The sequence below is a fragment of the Vigna unguiculata genome, chromosome 10, assembly GCF_004118075.2.
Source record: "Vigna unguiculata cultivar IT97K-499-35 chromosome 10, ASM411807v1, whole genome shotgun sequence".
Taxonomy (NCBI): Eukaryota; Viridiplantae; Streptophyta; class Magnoliopsida; order Fabales; family Fabaceae; genus Vigna; species Vigna unguiculata.
The window spans coordinates 21,537,266-21,549,129 of record NC_040288.1 but is presented as its reverse complement, the minus strand read 5'-3'; positions in this window follow the sequence as shown (position 1 = coordinate 21,549,129).

Here is an 11,864-nt window from a genome sequence, read left to right as displayed (position 1 = left end):
ATATATATATATATATATATATATATATATATATATATATATATATATATATATATATATATATATATATATATATATATATATTATTAGAAATAATAATATATCTATTATATTAAATTACGAACACATAAATATTATAAATATATAAAAAAAACTAATTAAATAATAATATATGAGTATTTTAAGTATGTTATATGTTATTGTAGAATTATGTGTCAAAATTCTATAAGTATATTATAGAAAATAATAATAATAATAATAATAATAATAATAATAATAAATAGTAGGTCATCACATTAGATGGTATCAGAGCAATGTTTCATGCGAGATCTGTGAAATGTGCTCGTCATATTTTTCTTACTAACTCATACAATTGAAATGGCAAACAATAGGAGGAACAATGAATTACCTGAAGCAATGCAAGTTATCAAAGACATGGTTGCTGCTCTATTAAGGAATCAAAGACTTGAAGGAACCCTTGAATCACAAGGTTTAGCTGAATTTAGGAGAAACAAACCCCTACAATTGTTTGGAGGATATGACCCAAACAAAGTTGAATTATGGATTAAGGAAATGGAAAAAATATTTCGAGTTATGAATTGTATTGACAACCAAAAGGTAAGTTATGTTATGTTTATGTTGATTGCAGAAGCTGAATACTAGTAGGATAGTACTAAGAGATTACTCGAAATGGGGAGAATAATTATTATTTAGGAATATGTAGGACAAAATTTTTTGAAAAATATTTCCCAAATAATGTGAGAAGAGCAAAAAGAAATAGAGTTTATACAATTAAAACAAGGAAATATGTCAATAGGGGAATATGCTTCCAAGTATAAAGAATTAGAAAAATACTCTACTTTCTTTTATCACCTAGAGAAAAGGATGAAATGTATAAAGTTTGAAAATGAACTTAGGCCTTAATTGAGGAAAGCAGTAGGGTAACTAGAAATTTCTGATTTTTCTACTCTTAGTCATAAGTGTTGGTTTTCGGAAGATTTTGAGAACAACCAAAACAACAAACCAAAATATTTTGGACCTCAGATAAATAAAAACCTTCACTTTGAAGGAAAACCTTATAATCGCCCTCAATGGAAATCTTGACCCAGCCAACCCTCTTCAGGAAATTCTAGCAAACCCATGAATAAATTCTTCAAATGTGGCCAAGGTCATTATACTAGAAATTATCATCTTATAGGACCAATCTGTTTCAAATATGGAAAACATGATCACATATCCACTGAGTGTGGACAACAAAATCAACATTTCAATGCAAAAGTAGTTGAAAATCATAATCATATTATTAAGGGTAGTTGAAAATCATAATCAGATTCAAGGTGTGTGTTTTATTAAGGGTAAAAATTTAAATGCACTGTATGATTCAGGTGCAAATCACTCATTTATTTCCAATGATTGTTCTCAATACCTTAACTTGTCAATCTCTTTTCTCATTATTTTGGTTGTTTCAACTCTCACAAGTAAATCTATAATTACCAATAAAGTATGTTTAAATTCTCCCATACTTATTGAAAATAGAAGATTCTTTGTAAATTTAGTCTGTCAACCTTTGTCTCAATTAGATGTGATCTTAGGTATAAAATGGTTATCTTCAATCAAGTCTTTTTGAATTGTGCTGAGAAATCAATAATATTTCCAAACTCTAAAAATCTTTTAAAATCACCTACCAACTTAGAAAGTGGCTCCTTGAGAAATGAAATTCAAGGGTACTTGTTATTATCTTCTAAGGAAATAAACAAGGAGTTGATTTGAAAAGAATAGCAGTTGTTCAGAATTTTCCTGAGGCATTTTCCAGTGATATTCTTAGTTTACCACCCAATAGAGAAATGGAATTTTCAACAGATTTGATGCTTGGAACTGGACCAATATCTATAGCACCATATAGGATGTCACCCTTTAAATTAGCATAACTGAAGAAATAATTAGAAGAGTTACTTGAAAAGCAGTTCATTTTTCCTAGTGTGTCACCTTGGGGAGCCCAAGTTTGCTAGTTAAGGAGAAAGATGGAAGTTTTACGTTGTGTGTATATTAACGTCAATTAAATAGGTTTACCGTAAAAAATAAATACCATCTTCCTAGAATAGATGATTTGATGGACCAATTGAGATGAGCCTTTGTATTTTCTAAGATAGATTTAAGGTTAGGATATCACCAGATTAGAGTAAAAGTAGAAGACATAAAAAAAATTGTATTTAAAACTAGGTATAATCATTATGAGTATCAAGTGATTCCTTTTGGAGTGACCAATGCTCCTACAATATTTATGTTTTATATGAATAGAAATTTTGATCCATACTAAGACTATTTTATAGTTGTTTTTATAAATGATATACTTATTTATTCTAAGACTTTTGAGGAACATGAGAAACACCTTCAGACTATCTTAAAGATAAGAGAAGCAATTCTATGCTAAATTGTCTAAGTGTAAATTTTGGCTAGAAGAACTGAAATTCTTAAGACATGTGATTTCCAAAGAAGGAGTATCAATGGATCCAACCAAAGTAGAAATAATTTTACAATAGGAACCACCAAAAGGAGTGATTGAGATTCAGAGGTCCCTTGGTTTGGCGGGATACTATGAGAGATTCATTAATGGATTTTCTAAAAAAACCATGCCTTTAACCCAACTCACCCAAAAGGGACAAGTATTTATGTGGACAGAAAAATGTGAGAATAGTTTTCAAGAACTCAATCTAAGATTAATCGTTTTCCCTGTTTTACCGTTACCTGACCCTATTGGACATTTTGTGATATTTTGTTTCAAAAATGGGATTATGATGTTTTCTTATACAAGATCGAAGGGTATTGGAATATGCTTCTAGGAAACTAAGATCACATGATAAAAATTATAATGATATTTTGTTGTTTTGCAGTAAAAATAATAGAAAATATCAAGTATGTGTTAGCATAAACAGCTTGGATGATTTGGTGCTTGAAGATTTGATGAAGGTACATGAAGTCATTGCCTTGGAACATGTTGGAACCATGCTTACATTGATGAAGATGTGGAGATTTGATTTTTCATGTGTTGATCAAGCCTTGTGTGCGTGCTCTCTATCTAGATTATTCATGGGGAAAACAAGCTTGAAGAATTGTATTCTTGTTGTAGATCATTTTGCATAAATTAGATGTATAAGGTCTTATTTGTGTCTTTTAATCTGTTGAAATGTTTTCAACAGGTTGAATGGTGTCTATTAATCTGTTGAATGATTTTTTAATAGATTAAAATGTTTGTTGCAGTAGTCTTAACTAGTACATATTCAATGAGTTGATTTATTTTGTAATGGACTGATTTCACTTATGTTAAGTGAAATAAATTGATGATTTGAAAAGCTATATTTTTCAGTAGAGAGCGAAAGAAGACCATTTTTTAGCGCGAAAATTTTATAGAATATGTGGAACTTTCTGTCTTTCGTGATAATACAGTGTGCAGTTGTTGAAGATTGATCTTGGATCATTCTTGAATCTTTTGATTGGTGTTTGAAGCTTGGTGAAGGTGGCTTTGGTAGGCAAGATTGTGCTACCACTGAGGTTTGGTCTTTCTCAAATTTTTAAGTTGTGCTTGGTGATTTTCCATGTCTGCAAGAGGTGTCTTGTTGTGTTGGTATGATTCTTGTGTGAATCAAAAGTCATTGTGTAGTGTTTTTGTATATTTTGAAAGTGTAGTGTTGTAAACTTTATAAATCTTTTGAAATAGTGCAAAGATTACGCTCAGGTTGCCTTGACCAACTGATGTAGCTCAAGTTTGAGTGAATCAGTATAAAAATCTAGTGCATTGTTTTTGTCTCTATCTCTCCTCACTTGTATTGCACTTTAAAGTTTAAAGAATTTTGATTTGGACCACTTTTTTACATTCTTGTGTGATATAGCATAGTTTGAAGCTTTGATCATGTTTGTATAATTCATTGGAATCAATGTTATTTGATATTTCATTTTGTTCCTGGCCTAAATCACAAATTTGCATTTCTGCAATTTTTCCAGCTTTTTAGTCGACTATTTTTGTTATTTAATATGTTGATTCTATCTGTAAGACCCGCGGAATTTAATTAATTAAATAATTAATAAATGCGGGAGGCTAGTGCATTTATGACATTAAATTATGTTAAGTATGATGTGGAAAAGTACTAGCTTAAGTGGTTGAGAGTACTTTGGTTGTGTGAGAGGACTTGGGTTCGAGTCTTAAGTATGCCAATAGTGTGTTATTTGTTTTTATTGTTCTAATAATATGTTGGGCCACGTTTTTGTATGAGATAATGCTTGAGTTGTGTGTGTTAGCAAGAAACATAAGTTGGCCTGGTGGTTTAGATTTGATTTGGCATTGGGAAGGTCATGGGATCGAACCTGGGTGAGTCAAAATTTAACTCTTTTTGTTAAAAGATGAATTGTGGGCTGAATAGGAAAGGGTGGTAAAGACCAAGCAGAAAAGAGGTAGAGGTAGCTAGGGCTGAGAAATAATCAATTAAAGGCCTTTGAAATAAAACCCAAAGTTAATCACAGTCTCGTTTTTTTTACCTTACCAAAAGGAAGTGGTGGTACGGTCAGTCTGTGGTGATCAAATGAATCCCTCAATTTCAAGCTTTAAGCGGGGAAATTTCATGTTAGGGGAGCTAAGCCGAATTTCTATGCTTATGATGTTGTTTTGCATGATCTGTGATGAATTGGGTTCTGAATTGTCGTTTTACATCTGAGGGAATTAAGGGTTTGGGTTTGGGTACTGTTATATTGAATGTTGGCCTAAAATGCACGTGTAGTTTGGGGTTATGAACTGTATGTATTACAATGGTGCAAAGTTCTGTTGTTGGGGCATAATTTCGAGTCCAAATAGGTGCATAAGTTTAATGAATTGGTGTTGAATGAACTGGTAAGTGTGAGTCGTATTTTGGGTCTCTGGAATAGTGGGTGCATGCGTGAATCAGTGCCAAAACCTGCAATTCTCGCTCAGGCGAGTCAGGCTCGCCTAGGCGAGACGTGCAGGAACTCATAAATCTCTCTCTGCTCGAGCAGTTCGCTCAGGCGAGATGAATTGGTCTTGGGCGACAGACCATCTCGCTTAGGCGAGGGTGACTCGCCCAGGCGAGAATCCGTGCGTGCCTCGAGTGTGTTGGTTGTACATCTCGCGCAGGCGGTGTTTGTTGTTTAGGCGAAGATGTGTCTCGCTCAGGCGAGAGCCTCTCGCCTAAGCGAGAATTCGAATAGCGTTCTAATGGAGGTTTACCACACAGCTCAAGCGAGGGAGGAGAGTCTTGGGTGAAACGTGATCTCACCCAGGCGAGTGTGACTCGCTTAAGCGAGGGTTCGTGGTTGGTTTCATGTATGATGCTCGCTCAGGCGAGGTAACCTAGCCTGAGCGAGATGAACTGGAATGCTTAGGCGAGAGATGGATGTTTAAGCCCAGAGGTGGATGGATGATAAGTTCAGAAGCAAAATGGTTGCAATATTGGATTGATTGGAGTTTGAGTGATGATGGGGGATCTACAATGTTCCTAAGATATCTCGATGGCGAGCTTGCTGGAGTTCCATGGGTCGTGGCCCGGAACGTATCTTTGAGTTGTGGCTCAGGATAAGGATAAGCACGTGGCATTCTATGGGTTGTGGCCCAGAATGACTTCCTTGAGTGGTGGCTCGGGATAGCGGATGAACACGAGGAACCTTAAGTTGTGGCTCGGGTTGGCGAGTGTGCCGGTGGAGTGTGCTGGTTGTGGCCAGTACGGATGGGTCCAGATGGATTGCCCTCCTCAGTGAGTCACTAACGAGTTTGGTAGTCCTGGAACGTTGCGGACTATGTTCGTATTTGGGAACTTCACCTGGCGTTACGGTGTGTGATCCGTAGCATGGTTTCCGCACGTGCTCTATCGGTTGTAGCCGATAGGTGTGGCAGTAAGGCGCTTCAAGATACCTAATAGGAGATGTAGAAGACTGTTAACATGGTTGTAGCCATGTGAAAGAAATGGAACGATGTCCCTGATGTACTTAATATACGTGGTGGTGGCCATGTGGAGGGAAGGTAACGTGACTTCCATTAAGTGCATTAGTGCACATGGTGGTGGCCATGTGATGGAAATAGAGGAAGATTCTATGGAAAGAGAAAAGATACTTGATATGGTTGTGGCCAAGCAGTATAAAGAAGAATTGTGTTGTTGTTATACTATTTGTATTGGTTAACATGTATATGCATATGTTATATATATTTTATATGTTTTAACTGTTAGCTCACCCTATCTGCTTGTGTTTAGCGATGATCGTACACGTGAGCATGTGATGATGCAGGTGGAGCTGGTGAGGCTTAGCTGCGGAGAGGGGCTGTTTATGGGGATTTTTATGTTCATGTTTTTGTCACTCTATTTTAACATATGATGTAAAGGCCTATGGCCTACTTGACTAAACTCACGCTTTTGTATGTATGGACTTATTGGTGGTTTTAATGAAGTTTTTACTTTTCCTGTGTTTGGGGAAATGAGGCATTATTAATGAATGAGTTTTTACATAAATGATGCTGATGTAATATTTTGTTTTATTTTTTATTAAATCCGTAATATCCGGTTGGGATGTTACACTATCAGTACTATATTTGTTTCATGAAATCAATCGGCTATCACTATTTTGGATCGATTGAAAGTTTCCAAACTAGGAATGTTTGCATCCTTACTTCGTGGTTGATTTGATTCAATTGAAAATTGTTTTAAGCCTTTAAAAGTCAACATATCTTTTAACTAGCCAATTCAACCCCCCCCCCCCCCCCCGCCCTCTTGGCATTTCAACCATTTCAATACTTGCAATATGCAGCTGAGCCATAGTACTAGAGTTGAGCCACGGAAGTAGAAAAGATAGGACAACATATTTGAACTTTCTGGCTGAGCACAACAAATGAAGTTGAGCCTCGTGACAAAAATTTCTTTACAAGGAAACATAGAGAGCAAATCCATGGGATTGAGCAACAAAGAAAACCCTCCCAAGAGGGAAAGGTCATGTGTTAAGCACCAAAACAAGGGGCTGAGGTGAGAAGGAAACTCACTTGTGAAGTAACCCCTATGGCTGAGCACTAAAAGTTGGACTGAGCACTACCTAAAAATTTCTATAAATAAAGACCTTGATTCTCCATTATAGGCATTGAGTGGAGGCTAAAAAATGTAGCAGTAGGATAGAATATGGTTTGTAAGGTATAAGTGATATGATCTTAGTGTAGATCTTATGTATAGATGTTGTTAGAATTGCATTATAATATTCTATGAGTAGTTGACTCCCTCGTGTTCAGGTTTGATGTAATCAATTCTGATTCTATTCACTTCTACTTCTTGGGTATTTTTCTTTGCTTTCATTCATTTTTGTGTGGTTTAATATACGCTTAATGATGACTTGATCACTCATCTATTTAACTGGTTTGGATTGAGTTGGGAAATCGATATGAAATTGTGATCCAATCAAATCATCATACCTGTACTGGTGCTTATTTAAGTAGCCAAAGGGAATGTTGTAGGAAAGAGTCTTGCACATTAAAGTAAGGATTCATTCTACTAGAAGTTGAGGAATCATACTAGGTTTGAAGTCCTTAGGTTCTAATGTATCAAGGATTACCTAGATCTACATGGAAAGAGTACTCCTAGGACATTGAATGATTTGCATAATAAGTAAACAAGATGGTAGTGGTGTAGTAGAAAAAGATGAATGAAATCAATTCATAGCCACTACTTCACTCAATCTATTTAATAACTTCTATCTATTTTTACTTGCACTCTTTATCTCAAACCAAAAACCCAAAAATCAAACTATCAATATACTTGCTAAATCCTTGTGGATACGACACTTGTTGATACTACTATGTACCAGTACACTTGTTGAGAAATGGTTGTTGTGAAATAGTTATCACGTGCCTAATAATAAGGAAATTAAAAAGATTATTCTAGAAGAAGCACATAAAAGCAAATTAAGCATACATCCGGGGATGATAAAAATGTATCAAGATCTTAAAAAAATGTTCTAGAGGCCCAAAATGAAGAAAAAAGGAGCACAATATGTAGCAGCATGTCTGATTTGTCAAAAATCTAAGGTAGAACACCAAAAGCCCCCGGGAATGCTACAATCTTTATATATACCTGAATGGAAATGGGATAGTATAGCAATGGATTTTGTAGTTGGCTTGCCACACGAACCGTTCAAAAATTTGATTTTGTATGGGTTATCGTGGATAGGTTAACAAAGTCTACTCATTTCTTACCACTTAACATTAGGTATTCATTGGAGAAGTTAAGTGAATTGTACATAAGAGAAATTGTAAGGTTGCATGGAGTTCCAACAAGCATTATATCTTATAGGGAGCCTAGATTTACTTCCAAGTTTTGGAAAAGTTTACATCAAGCTTTAAGGACTAGACTCCATATTAGTTCAGCTTATCATCCCCAAACTGATGGACAATCAAAAAGAACCATCCAATCTTTGAAAGATTTGTTGAGAGCTTGTGTGCTGGAAGATTCAAGTAGTTAGGATCGATGTCTACCTTTGATTGAGTTCACCTATAACAATAGTTTTCATTCTAACATAGGCATGGCACCCTATGAGGCATTATGGAAGAAAGTGTAGAACACCTTTGTGTTGGTTTGAGACTAGAGAAAGTTCGATCTTAGGTCTTGATATGATTCAACAAATAATTGAGAAAATCAAAATTATTAAGGACAAGTTGAGAGCAACTCAAAGTAGAAAGAAAAGTTATGTTGACAAAAAGAGACAACCTCTTGAATTTCTAGAAGGTGATCACGTATTCTTGAAAGTTACACCAACACCTAGAATTGGTAGAGTGATGAAATCAAAGAAACACACTCCCCAATTTATTGGTCTTTATGAAATTCATAGAAAAATAGGTCATGTTGCTTACCAAATATGTCTACCTCCGTTTCTTTCTAACATTCACAATGTTTTTCATGTGTCTCAATTAACAAAATATATTTTTAACTCATCCCATATAATAAGACCCTATATAGTACAATTAAAGGTCAATCTTACATTTAACGCAATACTTGTACAAATTATGTACAATAAGGTCAAAGAATTGAGAGGCAAACAAATTCCACAAGTGAAGGTCATTTGGAATGAAACTACGGGAGATACTACATGGGAATTAGAAGAAAAAATAAGAGGAATTTATCCTCATTTATTTTTGTAAGACTCGAGAAATTTAAATAATTAAATAATTAATTATTTAATAAATGTGGGTAGTGAGAACCTTTATGGCATTTAATGTTGGAAATTATGACGTTGAATAGTACTAACTCAAATAGTTGAGAGTACTTGATTATGTTGAGAGGACTTGGGTTCAAGTCTTGTGTATGCCAATTTTGTTAATTTAATTACTTTATTGTTTTGCATGTCTACTTAAGATTAGAGTAGTAAGATAAAATCATAGATAAGTATGAATTACCAAGAAACATGAATTGGCTTGATTGTTGTGCATGTACTTGGTAATTGGGAGGTTATGGGTTCGAACCTTAGCTAGAGTAAAATCATAACATATTTTTTTATGCCTTGGAGACAAATTGAGGAGATGAAGAGCTAGAGATAGGTTCCATGAATCTGAACACAGATAAAGAGGTTAATTGGACTTAATTAGGCTTTAAGGACCAAATTAAATATGAGAATTAATTTAATTCGTTTTAAAATTAATTTAATTAATTTTAGGGCTGAAAAGTGAGGAAAATTCACTCAATTTTGTGTAGCTAAAACCAAGAGAGTCCAGAACCCTAAAAAGTTGAGTGAGGAGAGTGTTGATTATTGGGAGAAGGTCTCAAGAGGGGGAGATCAACTTTGGAGCAAAGAGGAACATCAGTAGATCATTTTTTTAGCGGGATTTCCAGGTTATGGGAGCTATCTTACGTGTTTTTATTGAATTGCATGATTCTGGATAGAATAATGACGCGAGTTGGCTTGTCCAATTGTTATGTTTTCTTGAGTTCTGTGATGTTGGTGGTGCTTGGTTGGAGTCTTTATATCAAATTATAAAATTGTTTATGTGTTTACATGTCTGAGATTGTATCAATTGGTGATAATTGTATGAATCTTTGCATGATTGGTGAATTAGGGTTCATGTTGGGATTAGGGATGAGTACATGTGGTCTGTGTTGTGATTGGTGCATTGTTTTCATGGAAAATGATTTTTATTTGGAACGAACATGAACTCTAAGATTTAGATGGAACGCTACGGATATGCCAAAATATGTGTTGAATGAATGAGTTAGGGCTTGAGGTCCATGCAGGTGTAGGAAAATCTAGGCAGAACATATAATTTGTATGCATCGCCTGGCGGTACAGGAACTTCTGCCAAGCAACACATCAGGTGTTGAGAGGCCTCTGATTTTGTTTTGAGTTGGGCTATTGGGGGTGGACTCTCTAGGAAATTTTGTGTATATTACTATATAATTAGGCAGAGGTGTTGGAAAGGGCACACATTTATTAATTGAATTAAGTAGGATTATGTGGTAATTGGAATTACAAGAGTGTAAAAGTGATAAGTTTACCTTGACTGTGATGTCGTATATTGAATGATTTGGAAATTGTTATAAATTGCAAATTGGGATGATTGATTGGAAAATTAGTGTGGTATGTGTCAAATTGGTAAAAGAATAAATGTATGGTAAGTCTCTTAAATAATTGAGTAATGGCGATCTTGATTATGGTACACTTGGTAATTGAATATGTTGAGTTGTGGTCCAGTCATAAGGTTATGACTGGGCAATTAAGATTGACTTATGTAATGCGTATTGCGTGCTTGAGGTTCAATAGAACCTGCCCAAAAATGCCAAAACCAATAGCATTTGCGCTACTAGTATGGTGCCTAGCGACACGGGACGAGCCGTCAGATGATAGGGACCCAAAATAGTAGTAATGGCCACTAGAATTGTGTGGTGCGTGGCGGCAGGGGTGGTTCCACCAAGCGGAGGTGGTCTGGAAGAGGTATTGGAAGGCATGTGGCGTTCGGTGGCGTGAGGTGACCACCAGGCAGTCTGGAATAAGATAGCATCAGGCGGCGCGTGCGATGTGTCAGGCGGTGTTGGGTGCAGAGTTGGATTGCGTGGAGGATTCTACACGACTTTGATGGAGGTCTGGAGGTGATGCTTTGCTAGGGCCCAGTTACGAGTGTAGTTTGTATTGGGGTAACACGTGGCAACTCGAGGTTGTAGCTTGGTGGTTTTGGAAGTCCAGTGGAGTGTGCGAGAACGTGGCTCGTACGAATGGGTTCCGGAAGACTGCCTTTCTCGGTGTTATCCGATGAGTTTGGTAGTCTTGGGACAAATACAAAATGTAATTCGTATTGGGGAACTCCACTTGGTGATGCAAATTATGATCGTGACAAGATTATTCCCACGTGTGGACTATAGGAAGTCGGAGGGACGAGTTGACACTCGTGACAACAAGGATCGATCAATGTCGGAGGGACGAGTTGACACTCGTGACAACAAGGATCAATCAATGTAATCATCAAAGGGTGTAGAATCAAGAGGCGTCCAGAGGAATAAGTGAATGTTGGGTTTGCTGGTTGGGTTTTCATTAGAGTTATGGGTTTAAAACCATTACTTTATTGTATCTTGTATTTCTTTTTATTTGAACACACCCTATCTGTGTGTGTTTGGCGATAATCATGTAACTCATTACATAGGAGCAAATGTGGATATAGGTGAGCACGTGGATACTTAGAGCTGGAGAGGGGCTAGGATAGGGAATTTTCATGGATTTATTTTATTTTTTTTCTTGTAATAAGAGACTAGTTATTAGTGTTGAAATTTTGTAAACACTATACGGATTTATGTGGTTTTGAAACTTTGACATTTACAATAAAAGTTAAATTTTTCCCGCGCTATGAA